Below are 11,252 nucleotides of genomic sequence, written 5' to 3'. Positions count from 1 at the left end.
TCGTGCCCTAGTGAAGCATTCCTCTAATTGTTCATTGAATGAGAAGTTGAGGTCGGTGCCTAGTGAAGCTTCTAGCCAATAAAGCTTCTAGCCAATAGATTGAAGGGGATTCTCTTAATGTAATTAGATGGTTCTCATGCATTTCCATCGAGATTCGCTGCTTTCTTTGACGTGATGTTTGATAGGTTACAAGGTGCTTCCGTATCTTTCCTTCATGTTCGTTGGTTGGCTAATGATACCGCGGATAGGCTTGCAAGAGAGAGGATCTCTAGAGCGGAGTTGGAATTATTTGATCACCTTCCCCTATACAGCCCCTCCCTCTTTGTTCGTTCTGTTTCTCTAGGAGATCCACCAGGTTGTGGTCTTCAAATCGACACCGATATGTTTAAGCTAATGCTTCAAAATAGATAGGGGTCCATGTCTTGTGCCAAATTATTTGTTGTATAGAGAACGTGGTGACTACAATCAATTGTCGAGATCCCTACACGTGTCACGTTAATCTGACAAATCGTTCATAGATAGGATGCGAGCGAGTGATTCTAGCTCTCAAAACATAAGCTGAGAAACAGACCAAAAACCCCTCCATCAGCACAAAACCCTAACAAAACACTCTCACCATCAAGAAGCTTGAGCTCTGCAAAATGCGTAGAAGTCGAAGAAAGCAAATCAATTCAAGTAGGTAAATTATCTTTTCGTGGTTTTTAAACCCTAGATTATCGTACTAGGTTAAAAAAATGACATATTTCTAGCTCAATCGATCACATAACTCGCAGAAGCCCTAAAAATGAGCTTCATTTCTCGATTAGGGCACCGTTTCTCAAATGGGTTTTATCCAAAACCAGTTTTCATTGCTTCGTTGATGTCCAAACCCATGAATTTGAATTGGGTTTTTCGTGATTTTTCTCTCCCCGCACGAAAAGAGGAAGAAATAGAAGAAGAGGCGGAGTTGGTTGATCAAAGAAAGCTCCCTGCTGATTACGATCCGTCGAATTTTGATCCAACGGAGCACCGGAGCCCTCCCACCGATAGGGTTTTTCGGCTCGTAGATGAAATTTCTAATCTCACATTGGTTGATGTTTCAGAGCTCTCTTCAATTTTGATGAAAAAATTAGGTATGAAGGAGATGCCTGTTGTTGGGGTTATGAAAGCAGGCACGAATTTGGGTGGAATTACGGGGAAGGCCACTGGGGCTGCCAAGGAAGAAAAGAAGGTGGAGAAGACTGTGTTTGAGTTGAGATTGGATGCATTTGATGCGGCCTCGAAAATTAAGATCATTAAGGAGGTTAGGACTTTCACTGATTTGGGTCTCAAGGAAGCAAAGGAGTTGGTGGAGAAGACGCCGGTTGTGATCAAAACGGGGGTTTCTAAGGAGGAGGGTGAACAGATCATTGAGAAGATGAAGGCTCTCGGTGCGAAAGTCGTCATGGAATGAAGAAAGATGGGAAGGAGGGTATAAGGTTTTGTATTGATATTTTGGTTTGAGTTATGAGAATTTTTTGATTTGCCTATCTTGCATAAAAATTCGTAACCGAATCGGGTTTTTGATTATCTTATGCATATTGCTTCATCTTAGGAAGATAAAAAATTGGAAGAGTATGGAATGATTTATGCCATAATAGATCATGTTCTCCATGTTTCCTTGGTGCAATCGAGGTTAAAAGCTTTGTAGTTTGCTTCACCAAAAAAAAATTAAAAAAAATAAGAATAGGGATATTGTTCAAGTCATATTATTTTGGATTTTGATTTTCTTGTCTATGCATCTTTTTTCCTTTCCCCCTCAAGTTCACTGCCGATATTTCTCTGTTTATTGGTTTTATGGGTTAAAGTCGTCATGGAGTGAAGAAAGATGGGAAGTCGAGTATAAGGTTTTCTATTGATGTTCTGGTTTGAGTTACGAGAATTTTTGTATTTGCTTATCTTTGATAAAAATTAGTAACCGAATCGGGTTTTTTATTCTCTTATGGTTATTGCTTTGATGACATTAAGGATGTGGGAAAGTGAGAAATGTTGCCCAGATGGGGTTTTTCTCATTTCCAGTTTAGGGATTAGGAAAATAGGAAATATGAAGGTTCTAAAACTGAAAATTTTTACTGAAAGAATTTGAGGATAGGTTTTTGTTGGTGTTCAGTGTTCTTTTATGTTTAAGCTTAGGATGCAGTGATTTTGGTAAAGTTAGAATGTTTTTATCTGCTTTCTTGCATAGAAATTGTAGCCAATTTGGGTTATTTTTTCTTTTAATAGATGGTAGCTTTTCAAAATGAAAGGTGAGGAAAATGTGGAACTATGGCACGTCCATTGTGTTTATTGTCTACTTTTTTGCTTTTTCTTAAGAGGATAAAAAGTTGGAAGAGTATGGAATGATTTATGCCATAATAGATCATGTTCTCCATGTTTCCTTGGTGCAATAGATATTAAAAGCTTTGCAGTTTGATTCACCAAAAAAATAAAAATAAAAATGGGGATTTAATTCAACTCATATTATTTTGGATTTTCGTGTCTATGCATCCTTTTTCCCTCCTTGCCCTTCAAGTTCACTGCCAATATTTCTTTGTTTATTGGACTTATGGGTTAAAGTCTTGGAAATACATTAAATAGAGAATTGCTGAACTGGAAATACTAATTTTCATAGAATTTAGCTCTGCCTTATCAGTGTCATGCCTTTGCCACCATTAGACATAGTTGTTCTAACTTAGGATGGTTTGGCAAATCATATCTTCGTTCATACTTTTTATACTTATAATGTACTCCCAAGCCCGATTGTTTGGTGATGTTAGGATATTGCTGGTTGCTATGTGCTATGGTAATTAGGGCTCTTCCTCCCTCTCATCATGTTCATTGGTAATCAAACCATCTTGCTAATCACAGGATTTTGATATCAAATTGGAATTAGGAGTGCCACTCATTATTATTTATTGTTTGTCTCTGCAAACTTCTAAACTGCTCTCCTTCAATTTGAAATGAGAGTTTCCCATTACTGATAAAATCTAAAGTGAACTAGGTATGGTTGGGGCTGAGGTGGAGGCTTTAGGTGGGAGCTTCATCGTCTTTAGGGGTGTAAACGAGCCGAGCCGAGCCGAGCTTGGCCAGGCTCGGCTCGGCTCGGCTCGTTAAGCTCAAAAGCTCGGCTCGGGCTCGGCTCGGCTCGGTCAGGCTCGGCCAGGCTCGCGAGCCTTATCGAGCTCAAATTATATTAATTTTAATCCCCTCATTTTCCATGGACAGCCCTATCTAGTGTTTTTTTACTACTCTTTTTACACTAGGGGGGTGGTCCAAGTAACAAATGGGGTTCCAAAAAAGAAGTAACATATTTTGCCTCCCCCTTTCACTCCCTAGACAACCCTTTTAGTGTATATATTAATATATAATATATATATTTAAATATATTAAATTCTTAACGAGCCTTAACGAGCCGAGCCTGGCCTAACTCGGGCTCGACTTGTTAAGGATTCGAGCTGAGCTCGAGCGAGCTTCGGAGTCTGAGCCAAAATTGACACCCTTAATCGTCTTAGTCATTTTTTGCACAAACAATTGAAGATTGGGAGGATCACCTTGATGTGGCAATTGACAATGTGGGTCAGAAGGGAGTTTGTGTTATAATTTAATATATTATGTATGGGTATTTAAGTCATGTATTGTAAATACCTAGACATACATATATGTATGTATATATTCATGTGGGAGAGAATGAAAGAACTTTTCTCTCACGATTTCTCCTCTCTTTAGTCTTCGTTTTTGCTTCTCCATGTTCAAACCCTAAACTTCCACATCGTATCAGATCATACAATATAGGGTTTGATCCTTCTCCTCTCTCCATTCTCTTTTCTCTATACCTCCTCTATATTCCTTATCTCTCCGTTCCCTCTTCTCCTTTTTTTTCCCTCTTTGATCTTGGTGTACACCCAAATAGGGGCTGTGTAAGGTTGGAAGTATCATGTGAAATCAAGAAATGATAAAAGGAATGTTCTTGTGACGTGTTTGGTGGCTGTGAAAATATTGCTTGTAGCTGCATTTTGTGAACACAAAACTTTTCTGGAATCAGAAATCTGGGAGTGTGTGCAGGTTGAAGAAGGCGATTTATGGTCTCAAAGAGTCTCCACTTGCCTGATTTGGCAAATTTAATGACACGATATTAGGGCTTGGAATGAAAATGTGTCATTTTGATCACTCTGTGTTTTGCTGTGACTTAAGAAACTAGGAGAATAATTCTCCTAGTGTATGTGGATGACATTGTCATTATAGGTAGTGATGCTAAAGGCATTGAAGATTTGACTAGGATTCTTCAGCACAGGTTCCATACCAAAGATTTGAAAACGTTGTGTTATTTTCCTGGGACTGAGGTAGTCAGGTATAACTGTGGGATTAGAATGTATTAGAGGAAATATGTCTTAGATTTGCTGGAGGAGATAGGGCTATTGGGGTCACGACCTGTTAAAACTCCACTGGATCCAGGTACCAAGCATTCAATAGATAAAGGAGATGTGTTTAGGATCCAAAGCGATATTGACATCTAGTGGGTAAATTGAATTATCTGACTACTAGGCCAACAAATTTATTCACTATCAGTATTGTCAGTCAGTTTATGGAGTCTCCAAGAATTCCTCTCTGGGATGATGTGACTCGTGTTTTGCAGTATCTTAAGGGGGCTTCTGGATGTGTTATTCTTTATAAGTCTAATTAGGGGTGGACATGGTTCCGGTTCGAACCTAGGAACCGAACCGAACCGGCACATATGGTTCGGTTCGGTTCGGTTCCATTTCTATATGGTTCGGTTCTGGTTCCGAAATCCGGGAACCGGTGCAAATTCGGTTCGGTTCTGGGTTTGGGATTCCGGAACCGAAAACCAAACCGAGAACCGACCCTCACCTTAAGTCCTTAAGTTCCATACCTCCTCATTTGATAAAATCACCCCACGCCCATTTTAATTCACCCCCTTATAAGTTTTAATTCATGCAGGGGATGGAAATATCATTTTCACGAGATTTTATAGGGTGTGGGGTGTGGCCCTAAAATCTAGTATTTTCAAAAAAGTAATGTACGGCCCACTTCATAGGAATATCCAAACCGTTCATTTTCTGCTTTTTCATGCCTTAATCAAATGTAAAATGACGACCAAAAACAATAAATATCACCCAGGCTGTTACTAGCCCACTACTATTACTGTTACTATGGTTTGCGCCTTGTCGCATGACACATGTAGATGTTTAGCAGAATGGACATCTACTAAACACTAAACAGGGGTTACAGGGCCATTGGTGAAGGTTGGGTAAACCCAGAACCGAACCGAACCGAACCGATTATATATGGTTCTGGTTCGGTTCGGTTCCATACATATATGGTTTGGTTCTGGTTCCAATTTCAGGGAACCGATTATATATGGTTCGGTTCTGGGTTTAGCCCAAAACCGAACCGAGCCATGTCCACCCCTAAGTCTAATGGGCACCTACAGGTTATTAGGATTACTAAGGTTAACTATGCCGGATCTCCTCCCTGATCAAAGGTCCACCTTGGATTATTGTACAATTTGTAAAGTAAATTGGTAACCCAGAAAAGCAAGAAACTAAGTGTTGTTGCTTGTTATAGTGTTGAGACCGAGTATTGAGGGATGGCGCATACTAGGTGTGAGTCGACGTGATTGAGGCATTTATCATAGGAATTGGGATTTTCAGTGAAGTTGACGATGAAGTTATCATGTGATAATCAAGTTGCAGTGCACATTGCATCTAATTCAATGTTCCGTGAACACACCAAGCATATTGAAGTGGAAGTCACTTCGTGTGTGAGAAGGTTCTAAGTGGAGATATATCTACACCTTTTTTAAAATCTGAAGATCAGCTAGCTGATGTGTTGACCATATGACTAAATCGAAAACGTGCTGACTTCATTGGTTCCAAGTTGGGATTATATAATATATATTCTCTTGCTTGAGGGGGTAGTGTTAAAATATAATATATTGTGAGGTTGATTTTAGTTATGTATTGACAAGTATTTAATTCCACGCCTAAACTTAAGTTACACGCCCGCATACAATCTTGAAGGAATGGTGAAAGAGGGAGAGAAAGGGAACGAGAGGAGAGATTAGGAAGTGTTTTTCGAGAGGGGTCATTCTCTGGTTCATTGATTGCTTGCAAAATTCACAATGGTGTGGAGAAAGAGAGAGCGAGGGTGAGTTTGTTTTTACAGGATTCTACGTTGCAAATTCTATGGAGAGATTTCTTCTTAATTCAGAGGGAGGGAGGGAGGCTCCACTTTGTTGCCATTTTGGTCTTTTTTAAAACATGACTTAAGGAAAAAGTTGACTCAAATTTCGCCCCCGGGCTCCGTCCTTGCTTAAAATAATTCATGTTTCTGTATAGATTTTATTCACCTTACTCCATTATATATGAATAAAATCCAATCAAGGTTTTAATTTAACGTGTGGCTTCCATCACCATTTTATAAGCTTCACACAAGATATTCCGGAATCTGCCCTTCGTTGGGCATGAAAAGAATTTGCATTAGTAAAGAGGTGGGGAGTACTCTCACTCCCAGATGGACCCTCCCTGGCTCAAACCAAGTAAAGCTCAATTTCGATGGTTCTATCATTGGCAACTCGGGCCCAACAGGTGTGGGGGGTCTTCTGAGAGACAACAATGGGATTGCTAGATGGGCCTTTTCTGGCCCAATTAGGGTTAAAGAGGAATGAAGCGGAAGTGCTTGCCCCTCTTCATGGGGATCCGGGTTGGTGGATGAAAGAGACTTTTAATAGAATCACAATCAAAAGAGATTCTCTGAATGTTATTAGATGGCTAAGTAAGGTCAATCCTTTCCCGATGAGATGCACCGACATGATCGAAGAAATTTTGGATGAGATAGAGGGTCATAACGTCATTTTCCGGCTTGTTAGGAGATCATCAAACTTTAATCACAATCATCAATTCACACCCGGAAGCTCTAAAATTTTCAACAACTTTCAGGGCAGATCTTGCACTTTAGTATTTTTCTTGATATTTCTTCAAAAACTCCATGAATCTTGTGAGGAGATGTAAGATTTCTATAATCCTTGCGAGCTACAAGGCTAGGGGTGAGAAGAATAGGGAAAAGCTACCATTCAAAAAAAAGAAAACAAGAATAGGGAAAAGTTGGGATTCCAGCCTTCAACTCTAGATTCCACAAGAAATCAAAGGAGAATTATAGTAGAAATTTCAGCCCTAGCTGAAAATTTCCTGCTAAAACCCAAATCTTAGGATCTAGGTATGAGATTTTTATTGGGAGATGATTTTTTTCGCACCCCCTGCCCCCGCGTAGAATAATACACCCCGCTGTTAATGTGATCTGACATAAAAAAGTGTTACAGTCTGCCCACAATTCATGTTACAAGGGGGTTGTATTATCCTACGGGAGGTTGAAAAAATCATATCCCTTTTTATTTCAAATTCAAACAAAGCTGATTACAAATGGAGGAGAAATGGCCTTTTATAGCCCTCTTACAATGAAAGTGACCTAACTACCCCTAGTAAGGTAAAATGACTAAAGAGTACGTGAGTATTTACAAAATAACCAAACTACCTTTAGTGTCATAAAAGACATAATAGGGACATGACTGGTTACACAGATTAAAACACTAGCCACTACATGAACAATAGTAAGTAAAGAAAAACTACTCTAATTACCAAATATGGGCTGATGCAGTAAATACAGGGGATGTTCCCGCATCACTAACCTACTGCAATCCTACTCTTTCTATGTACTTCTTGTTCCCTTCCAACGAGTCTTTTTACATGCTTCATGTTAACTTTCAATGACACTTCCCATGCATTTTCTCTTTACTTTCTTTAGAGCATTTTGCTTCCCGCATTTTCTCTTTCCTAAACCCCTCGCTTCCCACATTGCTTCTCGCACTGGCTTCCCACTCTGGCAACTATGGTACTGGCATAAAGTTGGGGTTATGGGAGGGATGACTGGTTATTGTACTTCTTTATTGACTTTTCCTGAGACGTGCGACAAGCCATGTCACTTGGTGTTCAATGTGATTAAGCCATCATGGATGGCTTTCTTGCTTATGTGAAGGTTTTTAAGTATGTATTTGTGCTCATTCTAGCATTTCCATAAGTTTCATCTTAATTTTTTATCATTTGCATATTTTTCCATACGTTTTCGTGATTTTACAAGATTTCCTCCAAAATTTCTAGCTGAAACCGAAATGTTTCTGTTTCCGTGCTGAAACCGAAACCGAAACTTAAAACCTTGGTTGAAGAAAGGACTCAACAGGGAGAGCATGTCACTTTGTGTAGTACAGCTTTACTCACTCCAAACAGGATGTAGCATGGAGAATGTACGTGGATAACTGTGCAATAAGTAAAATCATGTTCAAGTACTGGTTTCCAATGTGTCAACCTAAATGATATGCTAAATATGTTACATGTGGTTTTTTTTTGAAATGGCATTACATGTTGTGGTATTTTCCAACATTATTTACAAAGTGACTACCACCAAATTCGAATCACACTGAATGGAAGACCACATTAAAAAATGGGATTGTCTTTATGAATGTTTCGGGATTTCCAATGCCCGCAGTACCTTTATGCGGCTGATAAACAATGAGTGTATCTTTTTAACGGTAAATTTTCAGTATACTTTGATGATATTTTGACGTTCAGTGCTAACCATGATGACCACCTTAACTTTTTGAGAAAAGTTTTCGATGTACCGAGGAACAAATCCCTCTATATAAACTTGGAGTGTTGATTTATGATGCACTACCTGGATTTTTTGGGACTTTTTGTCTTTTCCAATGGTATTAAGATAGGCTCAGACATCATAAAAGTCATAACCTAGTGTCCTATACTTAAGACTATCACCAAGGCTCGACCTTATTACGTTTTGGAAACACTTACTATTGTCGTTGTTTTGTTAGAAATTTTGGCACTATTATGGCACCAAGAGAAACAGTTTTCTTGGAGCCCTACATCTGACAAGAGCTTCAATCTCATAAAGAAGTCAATCTGTTATAGGATTTTCCACTGTCTTCGTGGTTAAATGTGATGCCTCTAACGTTGGTATTGGTGTTGTTTCTCCCAAGAGGATGTCCAATCCTATAGTTTAATGAAAAACTCAACAATGCACACTAGAGGTACTCTGCTTATAAGGAGTTTTATGTTGTCATTCTAGCTTTTCATAATTAGCTGCATTATGTAATGGATTGAGTTTATTTTATATTTGAACAATAAAGCACTCCATTATTATCAGTTTTTGAGAGAAATTAATGCTAGAAATGAGAATATGCTTGGGATTTTTATGCCTTGGTGTGGCACAAGGTTGGCAATAAAAAAAGTAGCTGATATTTAGAGCCGAAATACTCCATTTTTCTGAACATATGAAAAAACGCAAACCAAACAAAGGGGAAAAACCAAGGTATTTTCTTTTATGGATTATATCCTTAGTAGGGACACCTTACAAACAATCTGGTGAAGAAGCTCTTTTAAAAAACTCAACCACAATGGAGGCAATCAACTCCTTTACACTATTATGATTTATGAGTACCAGCAAAGACCACTTTCCTTTCAAATTAACCATAGTGTAGAAGGGAAGAGAACATTCGAGGCGTTAGAATTTGAATCACTCTGAGGGAAATATAAAGATGGGCCTTTCTTCCATGCGATAGATGTAGAGATGAATGTAATCCTCTCAGTGAGTATATAACTCAATGATAGCTCTCTAATTAAATTGGTTAGGTTATGTATTGCTGAATTTTCTTTAAGCGTTAAAGTACATTGTAGGGATTAGGATGACATCTTGGGAGAGATGATGATGGTGGAGTTTGAAGCAGTGCGCTATTGGCCACGTGTGTTCAGAGATACGGAGAGATTGTGTTGTTATGTGTCGAATGTGCCAGGGCCCAAGGCTCAGAGGGGCACATTCCGAGCATGGGCTTTATACACCACTTCTTATTCCAGACGCACCATGGGTGTATGTCTTTAATGGATTTTGTTCTAAGTCATCTTAGGACTCATCAAGACGTAGATTCTATTTTTGTGGTCACTGATGGATTCTTGAAAAGAATAGCATATTTATACCTTGCAGAAAGGTGATGGACGCTTATAACACTTCTAACAGATTCTAAGATTGTGAGCTTTCATGGAGTTCCAAAGACCATAAGATTGGACTGTGACACCAAAATCGGCATTCACTTTTGAAGGACATTACGAAAGCTGCAGGCACTAAGCTCCAATTCTCTAGCTCTCTCCATCTATGCATCTATGAACAATCAAAGATATCAACAAAATTATAAATAGAAGCCTTGATAATCTTTTCAGGAGCATTTTGGGGAATATTTCTCACTGGGATTTGGCCCTACCTCCAGTGGAAGTCGCCTGTGAGTATGTATAGTTCTACAGGAAAGTTTCCATATGTGATTGCGACGAGGAAGAAGAATCATGTCCTGACTTCCATTACTCGTACATGTGTCAACGGTATATTAATGCACATTTTTTTATGTCTAACATGGGCTTCTTGTATGTATCTTCTGGTAGATGATTCCTAACTCCCCTGTATATATCTTCTGGTAGATTTCTATATCTCCCTTGGGCTTCCTGCCGTCCTCTCAATGAAATCGTAGCTTGGATTCGGTTTGCTACTGTTATGAGTCAGGAGCAGAACAGTTTAGTTTCCTTTGTCGGTTTCTAAAACATCTCAACTAGTAAAAGAGCACGAGCAAGAGAGAGGGGGTTGAAATTCTTATATGTTTTCATGTTTTATTTTAAATTTTACTTACCTCCACTTTCATTGGCTTCTTCATCCATCAAGGCTATCCTGTTGGATCTCTTGAAATCTCTTCCGAGCTCCTCCCCTTCCCATGTTACAGCCCCCAACATTCAAATATCACCCATTCTTTCTCCATTAAACTCAATAGAAATAATTCTCTTCTATGGAAAAGTTAGTTCACTCTGATCCTGAAGTATCAAGACCTTTATGGCTTCGTTTATAAACTCCTATTATTAACCCTGCTTATCTTCAATCGGTTCAAACTAATAGACTACCCCTTGTTGGACTAATGCAACCCTCATTGAAGAGGTTCTAGCTCAAGTACATGGTCACTTAACTTTTAAAGATGTGTGGAAGTCTTTCTATTTTGTTTACCTATCAATTCCAATCCAGTGTCCTACAGCTTGGCTATCAACTCTAAACTGTCAAGAAATGATTTCTTTCAATTTTAGACATTCAATCTATTAACTACTTACTCCCTTTCTGACTCCATTGCAGCCATCAACCAACCC

General features: G+C 38.9%; 1 pseudogene; it reads left to right on the top strand.

The window, feature by feature from the left end:
- The first annotated feature begins 248 nt into the window (after nucleotides 1–248).
- Nucleotides 249–1,725, top strand: LOC143879879 (uncharacterized; annotated as a pseudogene).
- The last annotated feature ends 9,527 nt before the right edge of the window (nucleotides 1,726–11,252 follow it).

The sequence above is a fragment of the Tasmannia lanceolata genome, unplaced genomic scaffold (genome assembly GCF_043159265.1).
Source record: "Tasmannia lanceolata isolate RefF3 unplaced genomic scaffold, GAP_Taslan_0.1 ptg000006l, whole genome shotgun sequence".
Lineage (NCBI taxonomy): Eukaryota > Viridiplantae > Streptophyta > Magnoliopsida > Canellales > Winteraceae > Tasmannia > Tasmannia lanceolata.
This window is presented reverse-complemented; position numbering and strand designations above follow the sequence as displayed.